Source organism: Oncorhynchus keta, chromosome 19 (assembly GCF_023373465.1).
Source record: "Oncorhynchus keta strain PuntledgeMale-10-30-2019 chromosome 19, Oket_V2, whole genome shotgun sequence".
Taxonomy (NCBI): Eukaryota; Metazoa; Chordata; class Actinopteri; order Salmoniformes; family Salmonidae; genus Oncorhynchus; species Oncorhynchus keta.
Window position 1 is genome coordinate 20536092 of NC_068439.1, and position 20496 is coordinate 20556587.

The 20496-nt window shown below is 42.5% G+C and overlaps 1 protein-coding gene across 1 annotated transcript in view; it reads left to right on the plus strand.

Annotated features, from left to right (window-relative positions):
- Positions 1–20496, plus strand: part of LOC118373117 (gamma-aminobutyric acid type B receptor subunit 2-like) — a 412635-nt gene that overhangs the window by 1693 nt on the left and 390446 nt on the right. The gene's annotated exons all lie outside the window — the stretch shown is intronic.

Sequence of the window (20496 nt, forward strand, 5' to 3'; positions counted from 1 at the left end):
GATGCAGAACGTAATTGTTGTCACAATTAGGCACAGGAACCTTTAAATATTGATTTATAGCTGTTGGTTGCAGTTGAATAATTGAACAAGATACCCTAAAATAGCTATGGCATTATGTAAAGCAATGCATTACTCAGTCCCCATCGTTATTTCAGTCACGATTCCCATTGTATTTCGTAACAGAGTAAAGGTTCGTTTTCCTTGAACCTGAATATGGCAGTAATTTGATGTGCGATCTCTTGTTGGCATACACACTTAAGGATATCAGCATCTGTGTGGTCAAGAATGGGAATGATGTGCATTGCATCCTTTCCACTGTTTCCACGCGCTAACGTTTAAGCATCTGTGGAACAAATCCCATTCAAGTCACGGAACGGATATGAGTTTTTTTCGCGCAACATGTCCAAATCAAGTATTTAGAATTGACTGTGAAGCGCGACAAATGCAAATACAGGTCCCATTACTTGAATAACATTTGTGCCACAAATGCTAAAACGTTAGCATGTGGAAGCAGTGCCCGGGAAACTAAACCAAACGCATGGATTGCCGTCATACCCTGTTCATCATAGACTGCTTACAGGGTAAGGAACCCAATATGTTTTTTTGTAATTTAAGTGAACTATCCCTTTAAGATCAGTTTACCAATCAATATGAGTAGTGTGAAGGTTTTTAATTCTGCAGTTATGACCACCCCTTTGATGATTAGTCATTGGTCAGTCTCAGTAGCGTATATTATTACATTGTAATAATATGCAATATGGCAATATGCAATATGCTTCCACGTATATTGCATGGAAATCACATCGAATGGTTAGAATAGAATAGATCGTTTTCTTAACCATCAACCATTTGAGTGTGCGGACATTACCGCTGGCCAATTGGCTTCAGTGATTGTGCCCCATCGTGGTGCTTGGCCATGGCATAGCAGCAATTGGGGAGGTGAGAGAGGTGATATCCAGTCTATTATATAAACATTACGTTACCATGTCAACGTGGAAGCAGGTTGAAAGTTAAGGGGCCCAAAACTGCAGCGCTCGCTCTAGCTAATTTAATTGACGTGATTAATGGTCTCCGGTATGTTAATCGAGGAAACACGTTTGCAAAACGATCGACGTGAATGATGCTGTTAGAGTTACCCAGATGTTAATGTAGACTTTGAAGAAGCTTCATTAACGGTTTCAAAATATTTGTGAGTCTGTATTCTACTGCAGCCAGCATTTGGGCATATATTGCAATATTTATTTACATATAAAGGTACTTATAAGACCTATGTCAATGATTAACACTAATCAGGTTGAAGTGTGTGGAAGAATGCTGTCACAGAACACAAAAAGTAAACTTAGTCCCAAATGACACCCTATTCCCTAGTATTAGTCCCAAATTACACCCTATTCCCTAGTGTAGTGCACTACTTTTGACCAGGGCCCATAGGATGCATCTTAAACATGATGAGGCCATGACAGAGACAGAACTGGTGTGAGATCATTGCATGTTTCTCATGTCTTGTTCTGGATATGTCTATAATTTATCAATTTACATTGTGCTTTTACCATGAATTCCCAAATGTTTCAAACAGTCCTGAGGTTTTAAAATGCTCAACTCATTGCAGTGGTTCAACAAGTGTAGTTCTTCATGTGACCACTGACCATGTTTGAGATATTTCTTTAGTCTAGGGGTGGGATTCAAATGTGAAAAGGCACAGGTGTTTCCGTGCTGCTGTGAAACAAGTTGAAACAACAGTATAATCTGTTTGACTGTAGCAAGACAGTGATAAGTGGTCAGGAATGGCATATAGCATGCAACTCCTGGAATCCACTCTGACCATGGGATTAAATATACTGCCGCCATATTTACCCTGGGTGAAAGATGAGCTGTAAATTAGAGGCCAGTGGGTCAGCTGGACATCTGTGGATGGATGGATGGATGGATGGATGAGTGTACTCCTATAATGGGCAAAGTGCCCATTGAGTTCTAATGATAAAGGTTTTGTGTTCAGAATATTCTAGTCAAGAATATATAATATACTGTACCTTTTCATATATTGTTCAGGAAATATGTCTAAGTAAGCATTAGTGTCACGGAGGAGTGATTAACTGGCTAATGGCTAACTGTATTTCCTTCCAGGGAAAAACGGTAAAAATCTCCAATAAAACCCAAAGGAAACATGTTTATTGGTGTTCTTATTAAGAGCTCTCGGCATGAAGGTTCCTGCCAAGGACAGCCATAAGCAGTTGGAAGCCTTTTCCATAAATCCTGCCACCATATTATACTCAACAGGGGGAAAGAGATTACACCCATGGTCTACATAGTCATTATATATATTTTTGAATGAAAAAAATAGAAAATAGAAAAACAATTGAGCATCCTTTGAGTAATATCTGAGCTGTGTTATTGATGTTATTACTGTCAATTTTATTCATCATGGATGGACACCTGTTAGGACAGAGGACATAGTATTCTTCCAAGAACATGACTCTGCTGGCCTTGAGAGCGTTGAGACGCTAGCTTCAGGCATGATTCTGGTTTGGTTTGACTCACCACTTTGTTGAGTGGCGAGGGGAAGGGTGTGTTATGGAATACCATATATTACGGGGTTTGTAATTATGTCATATTTTCTCTCCCTCTTTCTCTCTCTCTTACACAATGACACATCCATAAACTCTCTCTCTCTCTATCTGTCGCTCTGTCTCTCTCTCTATCTGTCGCTCTGTCTCTCTCTCTATCTGTCGCTCTGTCTCTCTCTCTATCTGTCGCTCTGTCTCTCTCTCTATCTGTCGCTCTGTCTCTCTCTCTATCTGTCGCTCTGTCTCTCTCTCTCTATCTGTCGCTCTGTCTCTCTCTCTCTATCTGTCGCTCTGTCTCTCTATCTGTCGCTCTCTCTCTCTATCTGTCGCTCTGTCTCTCTATCTGTCGCTCTCTCTCTCTATCTGTCGCTCTGTCTCTCTCTCTATCTGTCGCTCTGTCTCTCTCTCTATCTGTCGCTCTGTCTCTCTCTCTATCTGTCGCTCTGTCTCTCTCTCTATCTTTCGCTCTGTCTCTCTCTCTATCTGTCGCTCTGTCTCTCTCTCTCTGTCGCTCTGTCTCTCTCTATCTGTCGCTCTGTCTCTCTCTATCTGTCGCTCTGTCTCTCTATCTGTCGCTCTGTCTCTCTCTATCTGTCGCTCTGTCTCTCTCTATCTGTCGCTCTGTCTCTCTCTATCTGTCGCTCTCTCTATCTGTCGCTCTCTCTATCTGTCGCTCTCTCTATCTGTCGCTCTGTCTCTCTCTATCTGTCGCTCTGTCTCTCTCTCTATCTGTCGCTCTGTCTCTCTCTCTATCTGTCGCTCTGTCTCTCTCTCTATCTGTCGCTCTGTCTCTCTCTCTATCTGTCGCTCTGTCTCTCTCTCTATCTGTCGCTCTGTCTCTCTCTATCTGTCGCTCTGTCTCTCTCTATCTGTCGCTCTGTCTCTCTCTATCTGTCGCTCTGTCTCTCTCTATCTGTCGCTCTGTCTCTCTCTCTCTCTGTCGCTCTGTCTCTCTCTCTCTGTCTCTCTGTCTCTCTCTCTCTGTCTCTCTGTCGCTCTCTCTATCTGTTGCTCTCTCTCTCTCTCTCTCTCTCTCTCTCTCTCTCTCTCTCTCTCTCTCTCTCTCTCTCTCTCTATCTGTCGCTCTCTCTCTGTCGCTCTGTCTCTCTCTCTATCTGTCGCTCTGTCTCTCTCTCTCTATCTGTCGCTCTGTCTCTCTCTCTCTATCTGTCGCTCTGTCTCTCTATCTGTCGCTCTCTCTCTCTATCTGTCGCTCTCTCTCTCTATCTGTCGCTCTGTCTCTCTATCTGTCGCTCTCTCTCTCTATCTGTCGCTCTGTCTCTCTCTCTATCTGTCGCTCTGTCTCTCTCTCTATCTGTCGCTCTGTCTCTCTCTCTATCTTTCGCTCTGTCTCTCTCTCTATCTGTCGCTCTGTCTCTCTGTCTCTCTCTATCTGTCGCTCTGTCTCTCTCTATCTGTCGCTCTGTCTCTCTCTATCTGTCGCTCTGTCTCTCTATCTGTCGCTCTGTCTCTCTCTATCTGTCGCTCTGTCTCTCTCTATCTGTCGCTCTGTCTCTCTCTATCTGTCGCTCTGTCTCTCTCTATCTGTCGCTCTCTCTATCTGTCGCTCTCTCTATCTGTCGCTCTCTCTATCTGTCGCTCTCTCTATCTGTCGCTCTCTCTATCTGTCGCTCTGTCTCTCTCTATCTGTCGCTCTGTCTCTCTCTCTATCTGTCGCTCTGTCTCTCTCTCTATCTGTCGCTCTGTCTCTCTCTCTATCTGTCGCTCTGTCTCTCTCTCTATCTGTCGCTCTGTCTCTCTCTCTATCTGTCGCTCTGTCTCTCTCTATCTGTCGCTCTGTCTCTCTCTCTATCTGTCGCTCTGTCTCTCTCTCTATCTGTCGCTCTGTCTCTCTCTATCTGTCGCTCTGTCTCTCTCTATCTGTCGCTCTGTCTCTCTCTATCTGTCGCTCTGTCTCTCTCTATCTGTCGCTCTGTCTCTCTCTATCTGTCGCTCTGTCTCTCTCTCTCTCTGTCGCTCTGTCTCTCTCTCTCTCTGTCTCTCTGTCTCTCTCTCTCTCTGTCTCTCTGTCGCTCTCTCTATCTGTTGCTCTCTCTCTCTCTCTCTCTCTCTCTCTCTCTCTCTATCTGTCGCTCTCTCTCTGTCGCTCGCTCTCTCTCTCTCTATCTGTCGCTCTCTCTCTATCTGTCGCTCTCTCTCTATCTGTCGCTCTGGTCTCTATCTGTCGCTCTCTCTCTATCTGTCGCTCTCTCTCTATCTGTCGCTCTCTCTATCTGTCGCTCTCTCTCTATCTGTCGCTCTCTCTATCTGTCGCTCTCTCTATCTGTCGCTCTCTCTATCTGTCGCTCTCTCTATTTGTCGCTCACTCTCTATCTGTCGCTCTCTCTATCTGTCGCTCTCTCTCTCTGTCACTCTGTCGCTCTCTCTCTATCTGTCGCTCTCTATCTGTCTCGCTGTCTCTATCTGTCGCTGTCTCTCTCTTTCTATCTGTCGCCGTCTCTCTCTCTCTGTCGCTCTGTCTCTGTCGCTCTGTCTCTCTCTCTCTGTCGCTCTCTCTCTGTCGCTCTCTCTCTGTCGCTCTCTCTCTCTCTCTCTCTGTCGCTCTCTCTCTGTCGCTCTCTCTCTCTGTCGCTCTCTCTATCTGTCGCTCTGTCTCTCTCTCTCTCTGTCGCTCTGTCTCTCTCTCTCTGTCGCTCTCTATCTGTCGCTCTGTCTCTCTCTATCTGGTGCTCTGTCTCTATCTGTCGCTCTGCCTCTCTCTCTCTCTGTCGCTCTGCCTCTCTCGCTCTGCCTCTCTCGCTCTATCTGTCGCTCTATCCGTCGCTCTATCTGTCGCTCTATCTGTCGCTCTATCTGTCGCTCTGTCTGTCGCTCTGTCTCTCTGTCTCTCATTTCAATTTAAGGGCCTTATTGGCATGGGAAACATGTTAACATTGAAAAAGCAAGTGAGGTAGATAATATACAAAAGTAAAATAAAAATGAACAGTTAACATTACACTCACAGAAGTTACAAAAGAATAAAGACAGTACAAATGTTGTATTATGTATATATACAGTGTTGTAATGATGTAAACATGGTTAACGTATAAAAGGGAAAATAAATAAACATAGATATGGGTTGTATTTACAATGGTGTTTGATCTTCACTTCACGCTTTTGTTGTGGCAACAGGTCACACATCTTGCTACTGTGATGGCACACTGTGGGATTTCACCCAGTAGGTATGAGAGTTTATCAAAATCGGCTTTGTTTTCAAATTCTTTGTGGATCTTTGTAATCTGAGGGAAATAGGTGTCTCTAATATGGTCATACATTGGGCAGGAGGTTAGGAAGTGCAGTTCAGTTTTCACCTCATTTTGTGGGCATTGTGCACATAGCCCATCTTCTCTTGAGAGCCATGTCTGCCTGCTGCGGCCTCTCTCAATAGCAAAACTATGCTCACTGAGTCTGTACATAGTCAAAGCTTTCCTTAAGTTTGGGTCAGTCACAGTGGTCAAGTATTCTGCCACGGTGTACTCTCTGTTTAGGGCCAAAGAGCATTCTAGTTAGCTGTTTTTTTGTTAATTCTTTCCAATGTGTCAAGTAATTATCTTTCTGTTTTCTCATGATTTGTTTGGGTCTAATTGTGTTGCTATCCTGGGGCTGTGTTTGTGTTTGAACAGAGCCCCAGGACCAGCTTGCTTAGGGGACTCTTCTCCAGGTTCATCTCTCTGTAGGTGATGGCTTTGTTATGGAAGATTTGGGAATCACTTCCTTTTAGGTGGTTGTAGAATTTAACGGCTCTTTTCTGGATTTTGATAATTAGCGGGTATCGGCCTAATTCTGCTCTGCATGCATTATTTGGTGTTCCACGTTGTACACTGAGGATATTTTTGCAGAATTCTGCATGCAGAGTCTCAATTTGGTGTTTGTCCAATTTTGTGAATTCTTGGTTGGTGAGAGGACACCAGACCTCACAACCATAGGGCAATGGGTTCCATAACTGATTCTAGTATTTTTTCCAGATTCTAATTGGTATGTTGAATTTTATGTTCCTTTTGATGGAATAGAAGGCCCTTCTTGCCTTGTCTCGCAACTTTGTGGAAGTTACCTGTGGCGCTGATGTTTAGGCCAAGGTATGTATAGTTTTTTGTGTGCTCTAGGGCAACAGTGTCTAGATGGAAATTGTATTTGTGGTCCTGACCTTTTTTGGAACACCATTATTTTGCTCTTACTGAGATTTACTGTCAGGGCCCAAGTCTGACAGAATCTGTGCAGAATATCTAGGTGCTGCTGTAAGCCCTACTTGGTTGGTGACAGAAGCACCAGATCATCAGCAAACACTAGACATTTGACTTCACACACACACACACACACACACACACACACACACACACACACACACACACACACACACACACACACACACACACACACACACACACACACACACACACACACACACACACACACACACACACACACACAAACAGGTAGTATATAAAAACAATGCACACAGCAGACACGGTTGTACCATGTGGTGGGATTTAGCCCGGCAAATGTAAGTAATCAGTACTGGAGCAGAGTCTCTTTATCCCCTCTTAGGGATCCCCATACAAGCTGAGCTGCTCCCCCATGTGGGGCTGGATGCTGCTGGGGTTGAGGGCTGAAGCTGGGGCTGTGGTTGGGGCTGGGGATGGGGCCAGGGCTTGAGATGGGGCACTGCACAGCAAGCAGTGGGGATCAGATGGCCATCGGATGGGGATGGAGGAGAAGTGTGGACTTGGGGATATTATCATGTCCAAACGCCTCTAACACCTATGAGGCCATTTGAGTATAGCTAACAGATGCAGGTCTCTGTTTTCTGCTAATGCATTGAGCTAATGCAAGTCTGGCCTGTGGTTGAACGTGTTAACTGGGAGAAGGAGAATGTTGTCAGTGGATTGGGGGATTTCGGGTCTGATCTACTCTGCAGTTGACAGCACCTCTGCGTGCTGAGCAGCCATCTTCTAGTAGGAACACAGAGGCTGGCTCCCAGATGGCACCCTATACCCTCTTTAGTGCACTACTTTGGACTAGAGCCCATATGGGGCTCTGGTCAGAAGTAGTGCACTATATAAAGAATAGGGTGCCATTTGGAACAGAGATGTACTGTGGTCCAGACAGAGGTAGAGGTAGACACCATGGTTATGCTGCTAGTTCATTGTCACAGGGACTATAATTAGACCCTTGGGTAAAAAGCAGCGCCGAGAAACTCACTATAGGGACAGAGACAGGTAGAGCTGCTTATCTGCCGATGGAGTGTTTGCCGTTGTCACCATGGATAACTGAGTATCCATGTACATACGTAAATCTAGATGTATTCACCATAACATTAGCATGACTGACATGAGCATGACTCACAGTCTATGTACATGCATAGATACAAATGTAAAGCTACTGAGTGGAACATACCACTGGAAAAAGGAACATTGAGTGTCTATTAGGCTTTTCTGTTGCTTTTCCAATGAGGGAATGCACAGGAGGTCTACATAGAAAAACCAGCACTGTAGATGCCATTGTAAATACATGTTAGCCAGGATGCCTCTTAGGGAACCCACACAACATTGTTTTCTCCTGCAGTATGAATAATCGGTATTGATGTGAAATCTATACCTTCTGGATTAGAAATGGGGGTGAATATGTGGTGACTTGCCGGGGGGGGGGTTGTGTAACTCAGGGTTAGAGGCTAACGTCAGGAGATGATGAAACAGGAGTGAGACGTCAGATAGAGGAGACGCACGGAATCTAAATCCCTTCATTAGCCCCCCTCAGGAGGAACCAGGGGAGATGTGGAATGCATCGCAAATGGCACCCTATTCCCTACATAGGGTCACTACTTTAACCCAGGTTTCTGCTCACTGTGTAGGGAATAGGGTCCTATTTGGGACAGAACCGGTGATTTATACATCTCAACCCTCTGCCTCTCACAGTGATTCTACCCCTTGTGTTGTAATTCATGAGGATGGATTCAAGGAAGGACGAAACGTTGCAGAATAATAGGATATTTAATCTTGAATGCCTGCGCAACAAGCCAGCTGTTGTGTGTACTTGCTCTTGAAAAGCTTGACGTAAGTATAAGTAATCCTATATGTTCCGAATTGTAAGGCCTCATAGTCTGGGATAAAAAGCCACAGAAATAATCAAACTAGTGTATCAATGTACTAGAAGCACATTTTACCTGTGCTATTGTGCCTCTAGTATTTCTAGAATAGAGAAAATTAAAGAGATGCAGTTTTTTAAAGACTGGATACATTTTTACCACAAAGACACTTAGCTAGATTTGATCCTGCTCGTGTAAACCCGATATTCATGTAATTATTTTAGTAAGAGGACATTGCAGTCACGTGATACCATTGGCCTCATGAGGCTATTAAACCATAACGCATGGCCTGTATTTCAAATAATGCACAGTACATATATAGACTGGCCCTGTGCTTCTGAGAGGAACAAATGCTGCCGCATGTCACATTTGTACACACTTTGCAGGAGCCCCATGGTGCTACAGTATGTGGCCTTGATAGTTTCGACACATATATGCTTGGGGGTCTCTTTTCCCCTGAGAATATGAGGCATTTTGTCACGATAAGTTGTTTTTTCAATTTCAATGTTAGGCCTATTGGGTTTCAAGTCAAGTCAAATCAAATCAAACTATTTATATTATACATTTCTTACAGATTATACATTTCAAAGTAAAATAAGAAAAGGTCAGACAAAACCAAACACGTTTTCTAAATTAGGAGACAAATAGTAAAACAGTAAAACAACAGTGGACATGAGACTAATGCATTAAATAAAATGTAATAAATGTATATAATGGGATAAAATAGATAGTAAAATCTTCAGATTTTTCTCTGTGTATAGGACTGGCCCCTCAAACCTCTCTGAGGTATTTAGGAATCTAGGGAAATGTCTCTGTCCCACTTTCACATTTTGCTGAAATCAGCCTAAGAATTCTTAGTCTGACAAATTTTCCATGGTTTCAGAGTAAGAGTGATCTAGGATCAGGTCTTCCCTGGCCATGTAGTCACGTTCATTAGGACCTAAAAAAGCTAATCTGACTCTGGATCGGCACTCTGGATTCCCACTATTATATAGAATGGTGCAGTACTTGATTATTATTTATTAGTAGTGTATTAGTATTCTATTCCCAGTCTTTGTGTTGGGAAAACAATCCACATCAACCAATGGTCAATTAACAGGCTACACACAAAACACCATAATAGACATTGCATTGGCTAATACACTGCTATTTCCCCTGGTGGTTTTCCAAACGATGAGCAGTTCAAATGTTTGTCAGTAGTGTGTTTGTGTTTATGAAAGTGCAGCTTGTAATTACTGACCTTTTACTGAGGTTATGTCCCAAATGGTATCCTAATACCTATATATAGTGCACTACTTTTAACCAGGGCCCATAGGCTCTGGTCAAAAGTAGTGGACTATAAAAGAAACAGGGTGCCATTTTGGACACGGCCTGTGTCATCATACCAATGGCCTGGAGTCTCCAGCCAGTCCTAGTCACCATGTCAATTGATGCTTCCCTTCTCTTACTTACATAGCAGACCTGGGTTCAATACTATTTGAAATCTTTGGAGGTTCCATGAGAGTTTGCTTTAGCCTGACTACAGTGCCTGATTGTCGGGGTTTGCACATTTCCAACTCATTTAATAGCTCCATTGCACCAGGCAACCTCAAGCAAGCACAGTATTTGAAGTGTTTTAAATTATATTAGTGTTTGAACCAAGGTCTGGTGTGTACCCAGGCTCCAATGCTCCAATGATTCCTACCTAATGAATAGAGGAGGCAGAGGAAGTTATTATACATGGAGCTGGTGCCACTGACACCCCCTCTGGCAGGGCCTGTCGTCAGGGACAAGTGTGTGTGTGTGTGTTCCAGCCAGGCAGTTAGACTGTGGCTGTTGTTCAGTAAGTCCCTCAAATACATACAGTACATACACAACTGACCTTTCCTCTCAATACTGACCCTCAGGGGCCTCCTTAGTGCCCTAAAGACAAAGCAGTCATCCTCCTGGCCCATCCCCTTCTCCAGTTCTTTGCTACATTTCATCCTTACTGCTGCACAGGGCCTCGCCAGGCTAACCAGCAGTACAGTGCTTAGTAGACCTACACCAGGCCTTTTCATCCAATACAGCATTCTTTACGACTTAGGGTTGTAAAATTTTGGTAACTTTTCCAAAATTCCCAGGTTTCCCAGAATCGTGATTGGAATTTTGGGAAGGTTACTGGAATTTTTCAACCCTAGTCCTGTTACAGTGCAGTACACTACAACAAGGGATGTGTGAGGTCCAGTACACTACAACAAGGGATGTGTGAGGTCCAGTACACTACAACAAGGGATGTGTGAGGTCCAGTACACTACAACAAGGGATGTGTGTGTGACTACAGCATATATAATTACTCTAGCAATTCCTCCATATGGCACATTGTATCTGTTTTGTGAAGTTTTTTGTTGTCGTTGTTTTTGTGCGGGAGTAATTGAGAAAATTGGATTGTTAACAGTTAGCTAACGAGAGAGAGACTGTTTCCTGCTGTTATCAGTGTCCCTTGCCCCGGGCTGGGATGCCTTTTGTGCAGATACATTTAAGGGCTAATCGTGTGGACTGGAGGACAGGCTGAATTTGACTTCAAACATTTTGTTTGCATCCCAACGTGCACTCTATCCCCTATATAGTGCACTACTTCACTTGTGACCAAGTCACTGGGCAAAAGTAGTGCACTATATAGGGAATATATAGGGAAAAGGGGGCCATTTGGGTACATTTTTTATTTTATTTTTTTAAGTCAAAATGCTCTGTTGTTGCTCAGGAGGCGTTTTGGGCTTAACCGGAAGGTCAGCAGGCAAATGGCTGTTAAACGGGGGTAGTGGAGTGTATACGCCATATCAATTAATAAGGCTGACGGAACAGATCTGAATGTTTAGCTAAAAAATGTGATAAACTATTATTTCTTCACATTTAAGCGCAGCAATATGCACACAGTGGTAGGCCTATGTGTGAATGTTCCAAAATACAATTTGCGGCAAAACATAATTCTAAAATGCGCACCACACATGAGAGCAGTTTCATGGACAGAGCTGTTAGAAATTTAGAAAGACGGGAGATCTAAAGACGCAACAACTATCAAGGGTTTCTAATATGACTAGGATTATCAACAACTAGCATGGGTTGCTAATATGACTAGGATTATCAACAACTAGCATGGGTTGCTAATATGACTAGGATTATCAACAACTAGCATGGGTTGCTAATATGACTAGGATTATCAACAACTAGCATGGGTTGCTAATATGACTAGGATTATCAACAACTAGCATGGGTTGCTAATATGACTAGGATTATTAACAACTAGCATGGGTTGCTAATATGACTAGGATTATCAACAACTAGCATGGGTTGCTAATATGACTAGGATTATTAACAACTAGCATGGGTTGCTAATATGACTAGGATTATCAACAACTAGCATGGGTTGCTAATATGACTAGGATTATTAACAACTAGCATGGGTTGCTAATATGACTAGGATTATCAACAACTAGCATGGGTTGCTAATATGACTAGCATTATCAACAACTAGCATGGGTTGCTAATATGACTAGGATTATCAACAACTAGCATGGGTTGCTAATATGACTAAGATTATCAACAACTAGCATGGGTTGCTAATATGACTAGGATTATCAACAACTAGCATGGGTTGCTAATATGACTAAGATTATCAACAACTAGCATGGGTTGCTAATATGACTAGGATTATCAACAACTAGCATGGGTTGCTAATATGACTAGGATTATCAACAACTAGCATGGGTTGCTAATATGACTAGGATTATCAACAACTAGCATGGGTTGCTAATATGACTAGGATTATCAACAACTAGCATGGGTTGCTAATATGACTAGGATTATCAACAACTAGCATGGGTTGCTAATATGACTAGGATTATCAACAACTAGCATGGGTTGCTAATATGACTAGGATTATCAACAACTAGCATGGGTTGCTAATATGACTAGGATTATCAACAACTAGCATGGGTTGCTAATATGACTAGGATTATCAACAACTAGCATGGGTTGCTAATATGACTAGGATTATCAACAACTAGCATGGGTTGCTAATATGACTAGGATTATCAACAACTAGCATGGGTTGCTAATATGACTAGGATTATCAACAACTAGCATGGGTTGCTAATATGACTAGGATTATCAACAACTAGCATGGGTTGCTAATATGACTAGGATTATCAACAACTAGCATGGGTTGCTAATATGACTAGGATTATCAACAACTAGCATGGGTTGCTAATATGACTAGGATCATCAACAACTAGCATGGGTTGCTAATATGACTAGGATCATGCCTTTGGCTGCTAGACAATGAAAGAAAGTTGATTTGAAAACCAGTAGAACAGGAGAGCACATATGAGGAAGTCTTTATAAAATAATTGCCTCCACGTTTCTACGGTGGAATTTTGCCTACAGACTACTTTAAAGCAAGGTAAGAAATGGCTCATGATATAAGGTAAAATGTCCAGGTTTCAAACAATTAAGGAACAGGAACAATATAGCGATGCCAATGATAGACCTAACCGTCTTCTGGTAGATGGAAAGGCTTTCCCAACAACCTTCTCTATTAAATGTTTACTAGCTACAAAGTAGCCTATTGCATCAATCCAGTGGCCGTTTTGTGAACTCCACCTCCTGTGTGCTACAGAAGAACACTAACCAAACAACAGTGCTAGGTGGATGCACAGTTGACTTAATGGGTAACTACACAATAACAATCTACATTTCTTAGATTGTTCCCAGACCTTAAAAGTGGTCTCCTGGTGTGGTTTAAGCATTGTTGTGGACTTCACAACAAGATTCTGGAATCACAGGTCCGTGGGGCGACGCACAATTGGCCTAGCGTCGTCCGGGTTAGGGAGGGCTTGGCCGGTAGGGATGTCCTTGTCTCCTCGCGCACCAGGGACTCCTGTGGCGGGCCAGGCGCAGTGCGCGCAAACCAAGGTTGCCAGGTGTGCGCGCAAACCAAGGTTGCCAGGTGCACAGTGTTTCCTCCAACACATTGGTAAGGCTGGCTTCCGGGAATGGATGCGCGCTGTGCGGCTTGGTTGGGTTGAGTATCGGATGCATGACTTTCAACCATTGTCTCTCCCGAGCCTGTACGGGAGTTGTAGCGATGAGACAAGCTAGTAGCTACTAAAACAATTGGATACCACGAAATTGGGGAGAAAAAGAGAACATTTAAAATTAAAATAAAAAATAAAAATAAAAAATCACGTTGTTTTCCAATTAACAAAAAAGTGTGACTTTGAGATTGAAAACCTGTGAATTTCTGACTCATTTCAGTCTAATTGATCTGTTTCAATAGTAAGCCTACTATTAGCCTACTTGCACAGTACAGCTTGGATTGGCCTGACTGTGAAAAACCAATATGGGATTCACCATTTTAGGTAATTCAGAGTGTATGTCACTGTTTCTCATATAATTTTTCACACAGTGCGCCTTTCCTTTGCTGGTCAGTATACACACTTCTCCAGGCTCCACTACACCACTGCTGTTAAAGAATGGAGGGGGAAAAAATCAGGAAGTTGGGATATGATTGATCATATTGGCAGCCATTCACACTCATGTCAGTGTTGAATGCAGAGATGATCATGACACAGAAGAACCCCCTATAGATATCAGTGACTATCAGCTATTCTCACTTGGTGTTTCCTGCTGAAATCAAACACAATGGTATGAAGAGAGGTCACAAACCATTCCGTCATATTGTCCCTGTGGCCATGCATTTATATTCTGTGTGAATGTCACACAGGTTTTTTGACAAACACCACTATCATGACACAAGGCGAGACCCAGATTCAGCCACAGGAGGCAGATGGTTGGAGTCTTACAATGTTTAACAATCCAAAAGGAGTAGGCAGGAGAATAGTTGTGGACAGGCAAAAGGTCAAAATCAGATCAGAGTCCAGGAGGTACAGAGTGGCAGAAAGGCTCATGGTCAAGGGAGGCAGAATGGTCAGGCAGGCGGGTCCAGAACAGGCAAGGGTCAAAACCGGGAGGCCTAGAAAAAAAGAGAATAACCAAGTCAGGAGTACGGGGAAAAATGCTGGTTGACTTGGAACACAGGAAACACAAGGATAAATACACTGGCCCAGCGAGACAGGAAACACAAGGATAAATACACTGGCACAGAGAGACCGGAAACTCAGGGATAAATACACTGGCACAGAGAGACCGGAAACTCAGGGATAAATACACTGGGGAAAACAAGTGACGCCTGGAGGGGGTGGAGACAAAAACGAGGACAGGTGAATCTGATCAGGGTGTGACAACCACCCTCAACCCTACACAGTGCACTAAATGGGAAATAGGGTGCCACTTTGGATGCAGAATATACTGTAGATCATGCAGAAAAACCTGACAGAGGAAGATCTTGTATTGAGTGTTAATTCTCCAGTGGTGACATTATAGTGATCTGATAATCCTTATCTGAACATTTAAAAGGCTGATATCTCCTGCAGCTGAGAGGAAATAGCCTGTCTTTAAAGCAGAATGGCATCTCTGAGTATCAAGCTAACACTCCAAATGCTATAAATGTGTTTATCACACACAATGTAGGATTTGAATAACACAAAACATTTATGGTGGTATAATGTTTGGAACAGACTTGTTTGTATTGTATTTTTGGTATGGGTGCGGTGCTGGTGGCATCTGTTGGCGAGCCTCTTCTGAAGCCATTTTCTGCATCCCAAATGGGCGCACATAGGGCTTTGTTCTAAAGTAGAATCTTTAAAAAAAGAGGTGCTTTCTAGAACTTAAAAGGGTTATTTGGCTGTCCCTGTAGGAGAACCCCTGTAAAACATTTTTGGTACCAGGTAGAACCTGTTTGGTTCCAGGTAGAACCCTTTTGAGTTACATGTAGAACCCTTTCTACAGAGGGTTCTACATGGAACCCAAAATAGTTCTATCTGGAACCAAAAAGCGATCAATAGAAGCTTTTGATACACACAAGCAAAAGCCAGACCCAGGCCGACAAACAGCGAGGCATCCTTTTTACCCTCAGCATCTTGGAGAGTGTTGCATACAGAGTCCTTTCTGAACCCTTTTTTAAAGTGTAGTGCTCTTTGTAGGGAATCTATTGCCATTTGGGACTCAGCCATTGTGTGTCTGTCTCCTAGATTAGCCTACAAATGAGATGCACAGTCATTCTGAAAGGTGCCGGAGCCGGACCGAGCAGCTGGCTGTTATTAACGTTAAACAAACATTTGCTCTGAGAGAGGGGGGGAGGAGAGGATTCTGTATGCAACACTCTCCAAAATGCTGAGGGTAAAATGGATGCCTCGCTGTTGTCGTCCTGGGTCTGGCTTTTGCTTGTGTGTATCAAAGCTTCTATTGATCGCTGCTCCATTTACACAGTCAATTAACACATTAAATGTTTACTCTGGTAAGCTGGTTTCAATGTAGAGGGACCACACAAATCTCTTTATCTCAGTTGTAGGCACGAATGGAAAAAAAAAAGATACAACAGATTTCATCAATAGTACATGCGGTAGGTAGTTTGCATGAGGGTTGATGCTCATAGGATCACAACTTAGTCTACCTACTACCTCTTATTGTGTATTGAACTTCCTTCCAGGCGGATCACTGAAGATCTAGGGTGAAGTTGCCCCTAGATGCTGATCTTAGGTCAGTTTAGCATTTCCCCACTAATGTTTAAGGTTAGGATTGGGGAATGGGCAGCAGATCCTAGCTCTATACAGTATCTAAGGAAACGTTCACCCCGGAGCGACCTCTGAGACTGTATTTCTATGCTTATGACTACCTGGGAGCCCAGGGGATGTGCACGCCCTGCATGCAGTTGCACATGATGGGAATTATCTGGAATGTTCCACTGTCATGGGAGGGAATTCTAATGATGGTTTCATATGTGTTCTGGTCCTGCCCAGGCACCCACTGTGACTGATGTCTGACCTTTGACCCTTGACCAGCATCAAACACATGTCAATCAACACTGTTGGCCAGACAACGGAAGATTTATGATTATTTAATGTTGAATGGTTAATTTCCAATGTATACAAGGGGTGCTCTTGGCAGTAATTCCTCCTGGAACCATGTTGATTTCATGCCCCCCTCCACCCCCCCCCACACACACACACACACACACACACACACACACACACACACACACACACACACACACACACACACACACACACACACACACACACACACACCTCTCTCGGCCAACACAGTCTCACCCTATTTTTCATCAAACTCCAATGGCCCTCCACAGCAATTAACCCTCCCCATTTCTCCCTCCATACATCCCTACCCCTCCCCTGATTGGATGTAAAGGAAAGGATTATGAGGGAGGGGAGGGGTGGGGTGTTGTCATTAGAGATTGGACAAATGCCATGTGAACGCAGCCGTCTTTCTCCCGGGTCGACCACAGAGTAATAAGCAGAAAGTCTGCCCTTGTTAGTCTTACTCTAATTACATTAATGCCTGTGTAATTCCTGGATAGAAAAGTAGGAGACGCCCCTCCTCCTTGTGAGGGAGTTTGTGTGTGTGGTAAACTGAGGGCATCTGTGTATGTAGCCTGTGGAGGACTGGTAGTATGTCTTGGTCTCTTTCTGCATGGATAAGTGTGTGTGTGTGTATCACGTGCCTCCCCAGAGAGGAGGGTAAATGCGTCTGCATGCTTCCCATCCGAAACAGTTCCGAAGAGTTGGTGCATATATTATAATGACATTTTGTGACGTTTTTGTTAGTTTTCGACTTTGGTACGTTTTTTAAATGTTTTACTGTTCAGGCGCACTAAATGTTTTCTTGAGGCAAGCCGAACTTCGGGAGCTGAAGTCTACACCCCTTCGTCTGTGATTGGTCATCTGTAGCTATTCTTCAATAAAGTCAACAAAAGATTACTTGTTTTAATGCACATTTTTTCATTGATAAATATTGCACCAAACATTTTTGTTAGATTTAAAATTGCGCCACTAAGATCTCCTCGTCTAAAACGTAAAAAGGAATGACCATTTTTTTTTAGTTCTCTTAGATTAATTCAGAGGTTGAGGGAGTTTATACTGGCCACGGCATCTCAAAATCGTCAAACCATACAATTATTTTCTTGTTTTTCAAGCTAAGGTCTTTTAAGGGTGTATGCAAGCACACTTGTTCAGTTCACCTAGCCGACTTCAACTAGCCGCCAGCCGAACTGAAGCATGCTGACGCCTTAACAGGGTTGTCTTGCCTGGTCTCTCTCTCTTTTGGATCTGACAAAACTTTACAAAAATATATTTGATTAAATGAAAACCAACACTTGGTGTCTGCATCATTTCCTTTACGGTTCTTATTCGGAATTGGATTGGAGTGATCTTAGATATAAAACCAAATAGCTTGCCAAATACAATGACAGAATAATCTCTCACAACATTAACTGTTGTTTTTGTGCTTCTTCTTGGTGCCATTTTGAATTTGATAGTTATCAAACAGTGTGAGTGCTTTTCAGCCTGTGAGAGAGATATAGTTTAGTTTTCTACTATATCTCTCTAACTGGCACTGCTGTTGTCCCATTGGGATTTTCTGACCAGGTGGCATGCAACTTTATGGCGGGTCACTCCCCGCTGTTTTATTCACTGATACAGAGTAGGAGTGCTGATTTAGGATCAGTTTTACATATTCCATTAGAATGAATCAGACTATTATTCTTTATTTTTTAATATATTCTTTAGGGGTGGATCAACTTTAACATTACAAATAGATTGTGGCTTCTATCAATGTAATTGTCTGCATCAATTCCAATCCCCATATATTTTTTATGACTATATATGTTATTTAAAAAAGATTGGTTGCAAGAATTGTGTATAATCATTTAATTGATAAACTGTATCAGTTCATAAACCATGTGCCATGGAATTGGTACATTGAAAATCTCTTCCCAACTATTTTGCATTCTGAATGGCATATCTGTAATTGTTTGGGTCCTTAAAACCTGTTTGGGATAGGGGGCAGCATTTTCACATTCGGATGAAAAGCGTGCCCAGAGTAAACTTCCTGCTACTCTGGCCCAGAAGCTAATATATGCATATTATTAGTAGTATTGGATAGAAAACACTCATTGCCCATCAAATATACAGTGTCTATGGGGTCATATTGCACTTCTAAGGCTTTCACTAGATGTCAACAGTCTTTAGAATGTTGTTTGAGGCTTCTACTGTGAAAGAGGGGGGAATGAGAGCTGATTCAGGGGTCTGCCAGAGTGGCATGATGCGCGCACACGTGAGAGCGACCTGCGTTCCATTGCAATTCTAAAGACAAAGGAATTCTCTGGTTGGAACATTCTTGAAGATTTATGTTAAAAACATCCTAAAGATTGATTCTATACATCGTTTGACATGTTTCTACGAACTGTAATATAAATTTTGGAACTTTTCATCTGAACCTTCGCATCGACTTGCCTGCGCTTCGTGAGTTTTGGATTTGTTTACCAAACGCGCTAGAAAAGGAGGTATTTGGACATAAATTATGGACTTTATCGAACGAAACAAACATTTATTGTGGAACTGGGATTCCTGGGAGTGCATTCTGATGAAGGTCATCAAATGTAAGTGAATATTTATAATGCTATTTCTGACTTTTACTGAGTCCACAACATGGCGGGAATCTGCATGGCTTGTTTTGTGTCTGAGCGCCGTACTCGGATTATTGCATGGTTTGCTTTTTTGAAATCTGACACAGCGGTTGCATTAACCTCTTGAAACTAGGGGGCACTAATTTCATTTTTGGAAAAATAACGTTCCCAAAATAAACAGGCTATTTTGTCAGGACAAGATGCTAGAATATGCATATAATTGACAGCTTATGATAGAAAACTCAAAGGTTTCCAAAACTGTACAAATATTGTCTGTGAGTATAACAGAACTGATATTGAACTGATATTGCAAGCGAAAGCCTGAGAAAAATCCAATCAGGAAGTGACTCATGTTTTGAAAGCTCTGCGTCCCTATTGAGCAGTGAATGGGCTATCAACCAGATTCCTCTTTCTATGTATTGCCCAAGGTGTCTACAGCATTTTGACGTAGTTTCACGCCTTTATTTTGAAGAATGAGCGTAAACGACTACATTGCGTAAGTGGCCGGCTGAGTACTCTCAGAGTAATCCTTGCGTAATAGACAGAGGTAGCTATTTTTCCTCCCGGTCTTACTGAAAATACAGCTGTTCCGGGTGATATATTATCGAATAGATATTTGAAAAACACCTTGAGGATTGATTATAAACAAAGTTTGCCATGTTTCTGTCGATATTATGGAGCGTTGTCGTGACCGCAATTTCCGGTCGAATTCTCAGCCAAACGTGAAGAACTAACGGAGCTATTTTGGCTACAAAAAAATCTTTATGGAAAAAAGGATCATTTGCTATCTAACTGGGAGTCTCGTGAGTGAAAACATCCGAAGCTCATCAAAGGTAAACATTTTAATTTGATTGCTTTTCTGATTTTCGTGACCAGGTTGCCTGCTGCTAGCTAGGCACAATGCTATGCTAGGCTATCGATAAAGTTACACAAATGCTTGTCTTGCTTTGGCTGTAAAGCATCATTTCTGAGATGACAGGGTGATTAACAAAAGGCGTTTCAATATATTTCACTTGTGATTTCATGAATATTAATATTTTCTAGAGGGATTTTTTGTCCGTTGCGTTATGCTAATTATTGTCAGTTGATGACAATTCTCCCAGATCCAGGAGGAGTAGATACAAGAGATTAAGGAGAAGTTATCTATAATTCTGTGCATAATAGTTGTATCTTTTATCAAAGTTTATTATGAGAATTTCTGTAAATTGATGTGGCTCTCTGAATATTCGCCGGATGTTTTCGAGGCACAACGTTATTGACCATAAAGCACCAATGTAAACTGAGATTTT